This window comes from Accipiter gentilis, chromosome 10, assembly GCF_929443795.1.
Source record: "Accipiter gentilis chromosome 10, bAccGen1.1, whole genome shotgun sequence".
Classification (NCBI taxonomy): domain Eukaryota; kingdom Metazoa; phylum Chordata; class Aves; order Accipitriformes; family Accipitridae; genus Astur; species Astur gentilis.
In genome coordinates this window covers 27,362,448-27,372,626 of record NC_064889.1, presented here as the reverse complement: position 1 = coordinate 27,372,626, position 10,179 = coordinate 27,362,448, and positions in this window count along the sequence as shown.

Below are 10,179 nucleotides of genomic sequence, written 5' to 3'. Positions count from 1 at the left end.
GTGAGTAAGCTGGGAGTACACAAGAAGCTGGGAGGGGACACAGCTGGGACAGCTGACCCCAACTCACCAAAGGGATAGTCCAGACCATATGACGTCATGCTCAGTATATAAAGCTGGGGGAAGAAGAAGGAGGGAGGAGGACACATTCAGAGTTGTGTCATTTGCCTTCCCAAGTAACCGTTACACATGATGGAGCCCTGCCTTCCTGGAGATGGCGGAACACCTGCCTGCCAATGGGAAGTGGTGAATGAATGCCTTGTTTTGCTTTGCCCTCATGCATGGATTTTGCTTTACCTATTAAACTGTCTTTATCTCAGCCCACAAGTTTTCTCACTTTTACCCTTTTGATTCTCTCCCCCATCCCCCTGTGAGGGAGGTGAGTGAGCAGCTGTGTGGTGCTTGGTTGCTGGCTGGGGTTAAACCACACCAGGGACTTAACTTAAAAGAGGCTCAGTGTGCCTGCCTACACATTGGCCAAGCTTCAAGGCAGGGCTGTGGACAGTGCACACACAGAGAACACATCCTTACCTACTGGTAAAGGACCAAGAGCTCAGAGACAAGGAAAGGATGCTGAGTATGCACATCCCTCCCATGCTGAGGAAAGTGAAGAACACAGACCTCTCACTTTGTAGTCAAATGCAGAAGGCAGCTAATGGTGGGACCAGCTTTGTTTTGAAGATAAGGTAACTAAGGTTTCTGTGTTCCACCCTGAACTCCTTGCTCTTTGTGCTGGGTCTCACCCTTCCCACTTTGCAGTCATTATAGAAACAGCAGGAGAGCGATGCCAAAAAGCTAACCCCAAATTCCAGAATGCCATACATCTGTGAGGCAGACAATTACTCTTTAGTTAGTACTGGGGCATTCAAAATCGTCTCTGACAACCCAACTTGTCAGTCCATGTTTGGACTCCAGAATCCTTGGGTTTCCTCACAGCTCAGATACTGCAGAAGAGAGAACTGCAATTCTTACAAAAATTAGTTGACCAGTGCTCAATCTCCACATGTTAATGGAGTGAGACTGTAATGTCAGCTGACCAGTTGTCCCAGTCCTTGTTTGATGGTGTAAAGCTCCTAATAACACAATCAATATCCTGGAACAGTTCTCCTTGAAATCTTCTCAGCAAGGTAGCACAGGGGCTGAAAGATACTGAGGGCAATGGCAGCCTAAAGGATTGTCGTGGTTTAACCCCAGCCAGCAACTAAACACCACGCAGCTGCTCACTCACTCCCCCACACACAGTGGGATGGGGGAGAAAATTAGGAAAAGAAGCAAAACCTGTGGGTTGAGATAAGAATGGTTTAATAGAACAGAAAAGAAGAAACTAATAATGATAATGATAACACTAATAAAATGACAACAGTAATAATAAAAGTATTGTAATGTACAAATGATGCGCAGGGCAATTGCTCACCACCCGCTGACCAACACCCAGCTAGTCCCCGAGTGGCGATTCCCGGCCCCCACTTCCCAGTTCCTGTACTAGATGGGATGTCCCATGGTATGGAATACCCTGTTGGCCAGTTTGGGTCAGGTGCCCTGGCTGTGTCCTGTGCTAACTTCTTGTGCCCCTCCAGCTTTCTCGCTGGCTGGGCATGAGAAACTGAAAAATCCTTGACTTTAGTCTAAACATTACTTAGCAACAGTGTTATCAACATTCTTCGCATACTGAACTCAAAACATAGCACTGTACCAGCTACTAGGAAGACAGTTAACTCTATCCCAGCTGAAACCAGGACAAGGATGCAGAATCATCTGGGCAATCACCTGTGAGATACTGGAGGACAGTTGGGTGGTTTCTTGCCTGTGACACAGGTACTTTGATCTCTTCAACCTTCCTTCCTGGATCTGATCCTAATGATGATATATAGTGGAAACTGCTGAGGGAGTTTGCGGACTCCTACCTCTTAAAAGTGCAGATACTTGGCTAAGAAAAACACTCATCCAGCTGTGTGGGACTGGGACAGGCTGGGTGTAGCACTGCAAAAGGTGGCAGCTCATTGCACAGTAGCTATACAGACCTTGCATGTCTTTACCTTCATAAAGGCAGTATTTGGCCAGGCTGGAACCATACCCGGGCAGTCTCCCATGGTGCAGAAGGCAGCCACCTGCACGTCCAGCAAGGACTTACAGCTGCTGGCAGCTGTGTTTCTCTTGCAATAGGTGTGGCCTGTCATGTGGAGAATCATAGGGAAAACACTGATCCATAAAAGGAGATTTCCTACCTGAGAAGAAGCTGAGCAGCTCTGAGCTCTCTCCAGCCTCCTAGAGCTGACTAATGGGGAGGGAGACAACAAAGGGATCTCTTTTTAAATGGGCATTATGGGCCTCACATAGGAAGCTCACAGATCGCTTGTGGGTGAGAAGACCATTAATTTCATGCTGTGCACCAGAAACAGTATAGGTGGGCTTACCTGGTCATAGCTGCAGGCTGCTGCCCTAGGCAATCTTTAGCTCCCCTGCTTCTTCTGCATTAAGCTCATATAGGACAAGAGGAAAACTTGCTAAGCCTCCTGCCATGGTAACCGCTGATGTCATGATATTGAAGGGACAGGGTCTGATCAGTGCTATTTTGAGATCTCCTGCTAGTTGCTTCTGTGAATTAATTCTTTCCACTTTTGCAGAGGGTGAAAGTTTAATACCATTGGTGCCCATCTTCAGGAAAAGTCACATGAAAGAGTGGGCAAGTTCAGTGCAAAGGAGGAAACTACTTATCTTTTGGAAAGCACCCTGCATTTGGTGGGGAGAGACCCTGCATCAGAACATTCTGTTTTGATATCCACCAACTTGCTGAGGCGATGAGCTCCAGTGCAGGTGCATTCCACAGCAGGGTGGGGGATTGCAGCGTACAGGGAGTATTCCTGAGCTGGGGAAAACCCAGGAGAGCATGGAGACCCACCAGGAGCTGGCAGCTCTCCTGAGAGAGAGTGGCTGACAAGGCGTGGGCGGGGCCAGAAGTAATGGTGGCCACCACCCACTCCTACAAAAGGCAGCCCTAAGGAGCGCTCAGACTAGGAGCACTGGGAACAGAGTGAGCAAACAGGGCGTAGCATGGCAGTTTGTGTGGAAGGGCGCACAGAGAGGGGACCTCTTTGAAGGAAGGACATTCCACTGTCTGAGCGGAGAGACTTGAAGTCTACATAATCCATCAATGGGGTACCATTCTGTGACCATCTGCACAAGTCAAGGGCACTCATCCTCCCTGACCCTCAATGCAGAATGGTGGGCACTCATCTGAGAGCAAAGGCTGCAGCTCTGGCTGGGGGGTCTGCACCATCTACCCCAGCGGTGGCTGATGCCTCCACCCAGATGGAGCTGCTGAAGGGAGAGGCTGCAGTGCAGACCTCAGACTGCAGGAAGTGCCTAGACCTTTCTCCTGGGGCAAAGATAGACAGCATGGCCAAACACCCAAAACCTCCCCTACCAGCACACACAAAATGGAGGGGCGGGGGGTGGGGGGCAATAATGCAGAAGAATTGAAGCTTGCAATTGCAAGGACCAGCAGGAGGAAGAGACTTCCCCCAGAGCCTGAGTTGCCCTTGCAGAACCACTTCACCACTCTGCAGACTGAAGAAGAAAGACCTGTCACATCAGGAGAGATGCTGGAGCTGAGTAAGGACATCCGATCTGCTCCCCAGCAGACAACCAGTGCAACTAAGAAAAGGCGATGGGTGATAGTAGTAGGCAACTCTCTTCTGGGAGGTATGGAGGCACCCATTTGCTGACCTGATACACTCTCTAGAGAGGTGTGCTGCTTACCAGCGACTCATATCACAGATGTCAGCAAGACACTACCAAGCCTCGTACAGTCTACTGGCTATTATCCACTGCTGTTGTTTCACATAGGGACCACTGATACAGCCAGGAGCAGTCTGAGGAGTATCAAGGATTACAGAGCCCTGGGAGCATTGGTGTGGGACTCTGGACCACAGGTAGTTTTTTCATCAGTCCTCCCGGTCAAAGGGAAGTGGTTTGAAAGGGCCAGTCGAATCTGGCAAATCAACAAATGGTTGTGGGACTTGCTTTGAGAAACCTGGTCTACTGGGGGCTGATGAGGTCCATCTGTCAGTGAAGGAGAAGAGCATATTCAGTCATAGCCTTGCCAAGCTGCTGAAGAGTGCTTTAAACTAAAGTTGCTGGGGAAGGGGAACCTCAATCCATCCCACTCCTACTGGTTTGATACCAGTGCCAGCAATAGGTGCCCAGATCCTGGAGAGGGATCACAGTTCAGCAGGAGAGCACCTGAAAGGCAGTACAGAGGAATTCCAGCTACTCCAGCCATTAAGTCAGTTTCATCAGGGGCCCAACTTAAGTGCCTCTATGTAAACACATGTAGCATGGGGAATAAACAAGAACAATTAGAGACATGCACATGCCTGCAGAGCTATCATCTTATTGGCATTATGGAGATGTGGTGGGATGGCCCCTATGACTGGAGTGTTGGAATGGAAGGATACAGGCAGGAAGGACAGGCAAGGGAGACGAGAAGGGGGTGTCACCCTCTATGTCAATGACCAGCTGGAGTGCATGGAGCTCTGCCTGGGGATGGATGAGGAGCTGACTGAGAGCTTATGGGTCAGCATTAAAGGGAGGGCAGGGACAGGTGACATTATAGTGGGCATCTGCTACAGGCCACCCAACCAGGAAGACTGAGCGGATGAGTCCCTCTATAGACACGTAGGAGCAGCCTCACGTTCACAAGCCCTGGTTCTCATGGGGGACTTCAACCACCCCGGTATCTGTTGGAGGGACAACACAGCAGGGCATAAGACATTCAGGAAGTTCCTGGAATATGTTGATGATAACTTCCTTCTCCAAGTGATAGAGGAACCAACGAGGAGAGGTGCTATGCTGGACCTTGTTCTCACCAACAAGGAGGGGCTGGTGGGGAATGTGAAGCTCAAGGGAAGCCTTGCCTGCAGTGACCATGAAATGGTGGAGTTCAAGATCCTTAGGGCAGTGAGGAGGGTGCACAGCAAACTCGCTACCCTGGAATTCAGGAGAGCAGACTTTTGCCTCTGCTTGGTACAGTGCCATGGGATAAAGCCCTGGAGAGAAGAGGGGCCCAAGAAAGCTGGTTAATATTCAAGGATCACCTCCTTCAAACTCAGCAGCAATGCATCCCAACAAAGAGGAAGTCAGGCAAAACCACCAAGAGGCCTGCATCAATGAGCAAGGAGATCCTGGACAAACTCAAACACAAAAAAGAAACCTACAGAGGGTGGAAGCAAGGACAGGTAGCCTGGCAGGAATACAGAGAAATTGTCTGAGCAGCCAAGGATCAGGTTAGGAAAACTAAAGCCCTGATGATAGAATTAAATCTGGCCAGGGATGTCAAGGACAACAAGAAAAGCTTCTATAGATATGTTGGTGATAAAAGCAAGACTAGGGAAAATGTGGGCCCTGTCCAGAAAGAAACGGGAGATCTGGTTACCTGGGACATGGAGAAGGCTGAGGTACTCAACAACTTTTTTGCCTCAGTCTTCACTGGCAAGTGCTCCAGCCACACCACTCAAGTCGCAGAAAGCAAAGGCAGGGACTGGGAGAATGAAGAACCACCCACAGTAGGAGAAGATCAGGTTTGAGACCATCTAAGGAACCTGAAGGTGCACAAGTCCATGGGACCTGATGAGATACATATGCAGGTCCTGAGGAAACTGGCGGATGAAGTGGCTGAGCCACCATCCATCATATCTGAGAAATTGTGGCAGCCTGAGGAAGTTCCCATTGACTGAAAAAGGGGAAACATAACCTCCATTTTAAAAAAGGTAAAAGAGGAAGACCCAGGGAACTACAAGCCAATCAGTCCCACCTCTGTGCCTGGCAAGATCATGGAGCAGATCCTCCTGGAAACTATGCTAAGGCACATGGAAAATAAGGAGGTGACTGGTGACAGCCAACATGGCTTCACTAGGGGCAAATCATGCCAGAAAAATTTGGTGGCCTTCTACGACAAGGTTACAGCATTGGATAAAGGAAGAGCAACTGATGTCATCTACCTGGGCTTGTGCAAAGCATTTGACACTGTCCCACATGACAACCTTGTCTCTAAATTGAAGAGACAAGGATTTGACGGGTGGAGCACTCAGTGGATAGGGAATGGGCTGGATAATCCCACTCAAAGAGTTGTGGTCAATGGTTCGATGTCCAAATGGAGACCAGTGATGAGTGGTGTTCCTCAGGGGTCAGTATTGGGGCTGGCGCTGTTTAACATCTTTGTTGACAACATGGATGGTGGGATTGAGTGCACCCTCAGAAAGTTTGGCAACGACACCAAGCTGTGTGGAGTGGTCGAGATGCTGGAGAGAAAGGATGATGTTCAGAGGGACCTTGACAGGCTTGAGACGTGGGCCTGTACAAACCTCATGAAAGTCAACAAGGCCAAGTGCAAGGTCCTGCACATGGGTGGGGACAATCCCAATCACAAATACAGGCTGGGCAATGAATGGATTGAGAGCAGCCCTGAGGAGAAAGACTTGGGGGTGTTGGTTGATGAGAAGCATAACATGACTCAGCAATGTGTGCTTGCAGACCAGAAAGCCAACTGTATCCTGGGCTGCATCAAAAAAAGTGTGACCAGCAGGTCGAGAGAGGGTATTCTCCCCCTCTACTCTGCTCTTGTGACACCCGACCTGGAGTACTGCATCCAGCTCTGGGGCCCCCAACATAAGAAGGACATGGTCCTGTTGCAGGGAGTCCAGAGGAGGCCTATGAAGATGATCAGGGGGCTGGAACACCGATCCTATGAAGACAGGCTGAGAGAGTTGGGGTTGTTCAGCCTGGATAAGAGAAGGCTCTGGGGAGACCTTACAGCAGCCTTCCAGTACATAAAGGGGGCCTACAAGAATGCTGGAGAGGGACTTTTTACAAGGGCGTGTAGCGGTAGGACAAGGGGTAATGGCTTTAAACTGAAAGAGGATAGATTTAGGTTAGATGTAGGGAAGAAATTCTTCACTGTGAGGGTGGTGAGGCACTGGAACAGGTTACCCAGAGAGGTTGTGGTTGCCCCATCCCTGGAAGTGTTCAAGGACAGGTTGGATGGGGCTTTGAGCAACCTGGTCTAGTGGAAGGTGTCCCTGCCCATGGCAGGAGGCTTGGAACTCGATGATCTTTAAGGTCCCTTCCAACACAAACCATTCTATGATTCTATAACTGGGTGCCCACCTGACTTGAACACACCACCTCAAAATGTCTCTGAAATCCATGGTGTGGCTGCTTTAGGGCAGCTGCATGGTTAAAGGAATCTAATGAGAGCAGCAAAGGTACCCAATGCTATTGTGAAAGCACGAACTGTGTGATGGTGACTTGGATGCTGTGTTCCTTCAAAGGTTTAGATGGGAGCTTACCAACTCAGCTACCTTTCTGTACTAGCATTCACTGTAGCCAAGGTTAAATTTTACACCATACCTACTGACGCCCAAGAAAATGCCTTCTTGAACTTTGCTGGTTGATTCCCACATGGTACAGCTGGGTTTGCTTTAGTTGTTTCTCTCTGGGCAGAAAGGAAGAGCAATGGGCCTGAAATGGAGCCCATAGGCTTGCAAGCATGCTTCTTTTCCTGTCATTGCAATTGGACAGGAGGTCCTGGTCAGCTTGGTCCAGGGTGAAGGAGTGAAGTACCTAAGCAGGAGTCCTAAGGGTGGTTTCATGACAATGAGATGGAGATACTAGTCCTGGAATTTCTTTCTAGACAGGTTACAAGGCTGACGATGCTGCTCTAAGAAGTGGAGCAGAGAGTGAGGTTGCATTGGGCCACAAACTTAAGAGTCTTTGACAGTGCTTTGCTTTCATACTTCACCTGTGCTTATGAGTGCCCCTCTTTCTCACCAGCTCATGCTCACTGAACACAAGGGAAGGGAAATCATGTTGTAGGGACTTACAGTAAGTGGGATAGGATCTGTTTTCAGCATGCCTGGATGTCATCACTCCAACACTTTCCCCACACTGTATGTCTGTGCAGGACCATCTGTATCTGGGGATTTCTCTTTCTGCCTCTTCTGGCTGTGCTGTGGTTTGTTTCTTGTCCCAGCAGACTCCAGGCCCTGTAGGGATGGAAACAGAAGTGGCAGAAAGTCAATGGCTGGCAGGATCCATTTCCCTCTTTGTTTTGCATCAGGCCATTGTTGCCTCTTTCAGCAGATCCCTCTTCCCAAGGACAGGTGTCATCTTGGCTGCCTGATGCTTAGACAGAGGAAATTGGCTAGTTTTCTGTGGCCTAACTTACTGAGAGCTGTGGAGAAAAATCTGTATGGAGTCTGGATCTGGTAATTCAAATTACAGAGTACTCCATTGCAAGAAGCTGGAATGCCCAATAGGTCATGTCACAGAAACTTATCACTTGGGTGGGATTGATAATGTCTATGAATTAAAACAAATCCAAAGCAGATGGTGTATATCCCAGAGCTTTTTACAAGATATTTATCTGAGCATCCATATGACCATGATTTTTAAATCTGTGGAATAAAATTCTTCAAGTTAGTTTGCCTGCAAATATGAATTAATACAATCTTTATCTTCCAGAAAGAACATCTGGAGGTAAGGGTAAAAGTTTAGGTCTTCTTTTCTCCTGAAAGTTCCCCATAACTTCCCATGTTGGCCTCACAGTCTTTTTCTATCTATTTTCTCACAGTTTCCTTCTCAATTTCGAATCCCTCCAAATCTAGTCCAAAGAGTAAGGGATTTACCCTTTGAAAACTGCTCTGACAGCTAATGCTCCATTTTTTTTGTGAACAACGTGCACACAGATGCCAGTGTTGCAGTTTACAATTTTCCCTCCATACCATCATTTAATGCCACCTATTAAAAACTTCAGGGGAAAAGCTATAGCTACAGCTTTATACTTTATTTAGGTGGTGTGAAAGGGAAAGTAGGCATTTGCTAAACATCAGAGACCCAAGCCAAGGGTTATGCAGTACTGATGCAGCTAGACAATTCTGGTGGTGACAAGCACCAAGTGCTGGCTGCAAGGCATCATGCACCATTTTGCCTGATACCAGAGACTGCACACAGGAGCAGATTTATTTAGCATTACAGATGCATTACAGATAGTTAAATCTACATGCTTTATCTGGCCTTCAGAGAAGCAAGCAGATTTGTGAAATAAGACTTCCCTTTACAAATACACATGAAAGACTGTCACTTTTTCCTGTGTCCATTAATTTTGTTCTGTATTATAATTTCTATTGATTTGTCCAGTATAGCCATCAGCCTCACCACATGGTAGTTCTTTTGATTTCTCTGTAAGACCTTTTAATACCATGGGATTACATTAGTCATCTGGCAGTCCTGTAGTACCCAAATAGATTTTTATGTAGGATCTTCCACACCATGTTTGGAAGCTTAGCAACTTCATCTTTGAGTTCCTTTAGATTTTTGGACACCTGTATTTGAGGACTAAGAAGGAAAGAGGTCTTTGCAATGAGACTGCTAAACTGATGACACTTGTGAAATCAGCTTCATCATCGGAAGAGGACTTAAGCCCAGAAGTGACAGAGGAAAAGCTGCAAATGTAGAAATTTTGCAAGGGCGAAGGGGAACACCATCAGCATAATGGACATAGGGAGTGATAGTGTCCACTACTGAAACATGGTCATGGGAGGGTGTGGACTGTTTAGGAAGAATAGACAAGGAAGATGAGGAGGATTTATGCTTTATGTTGAAGTGCTCCTTGATTGTGCAAAGCTCCAGTGTGAAACTGTAGACGGGAAGAGAATGAGGGATGTTGTGATGGGATCTGTTATAGCCCACTTGACCAAGACAAAGTAGTGAAGGAAGATTTCTACACCTAGTAGAAAGGCAGAAGTCTCCTCTGCCTTAGGGAGGATTTCAGCCATATGGACATCTGCTGGGAGGGCAACAGCACTGGGCAAACAGTGCCAAAAGTTCTTAGATTGTACTAATGACAATATCCTAATGCAAATACTGGACCAGAAATGCTGAGTACAGGAAGCATGGATGAACTACTGATAAATATGATCCCAGGTGGCAGCTCAGGCTGCAGTAACCACCTGATGACTAACTGAAGGATCTAGTGGAAAACTGTAGAGGTAAGCAACAGAATTAGCACTCTAGACTTTGTAAGACCGGAATTCATTGTATTGAGGAACTGCTAGTTAGAACACACTTGGCAGCAGCTGTGAAGAAGAAGACTGTTCAGGAGAGCTGGTTACGGTTTAAAGGACA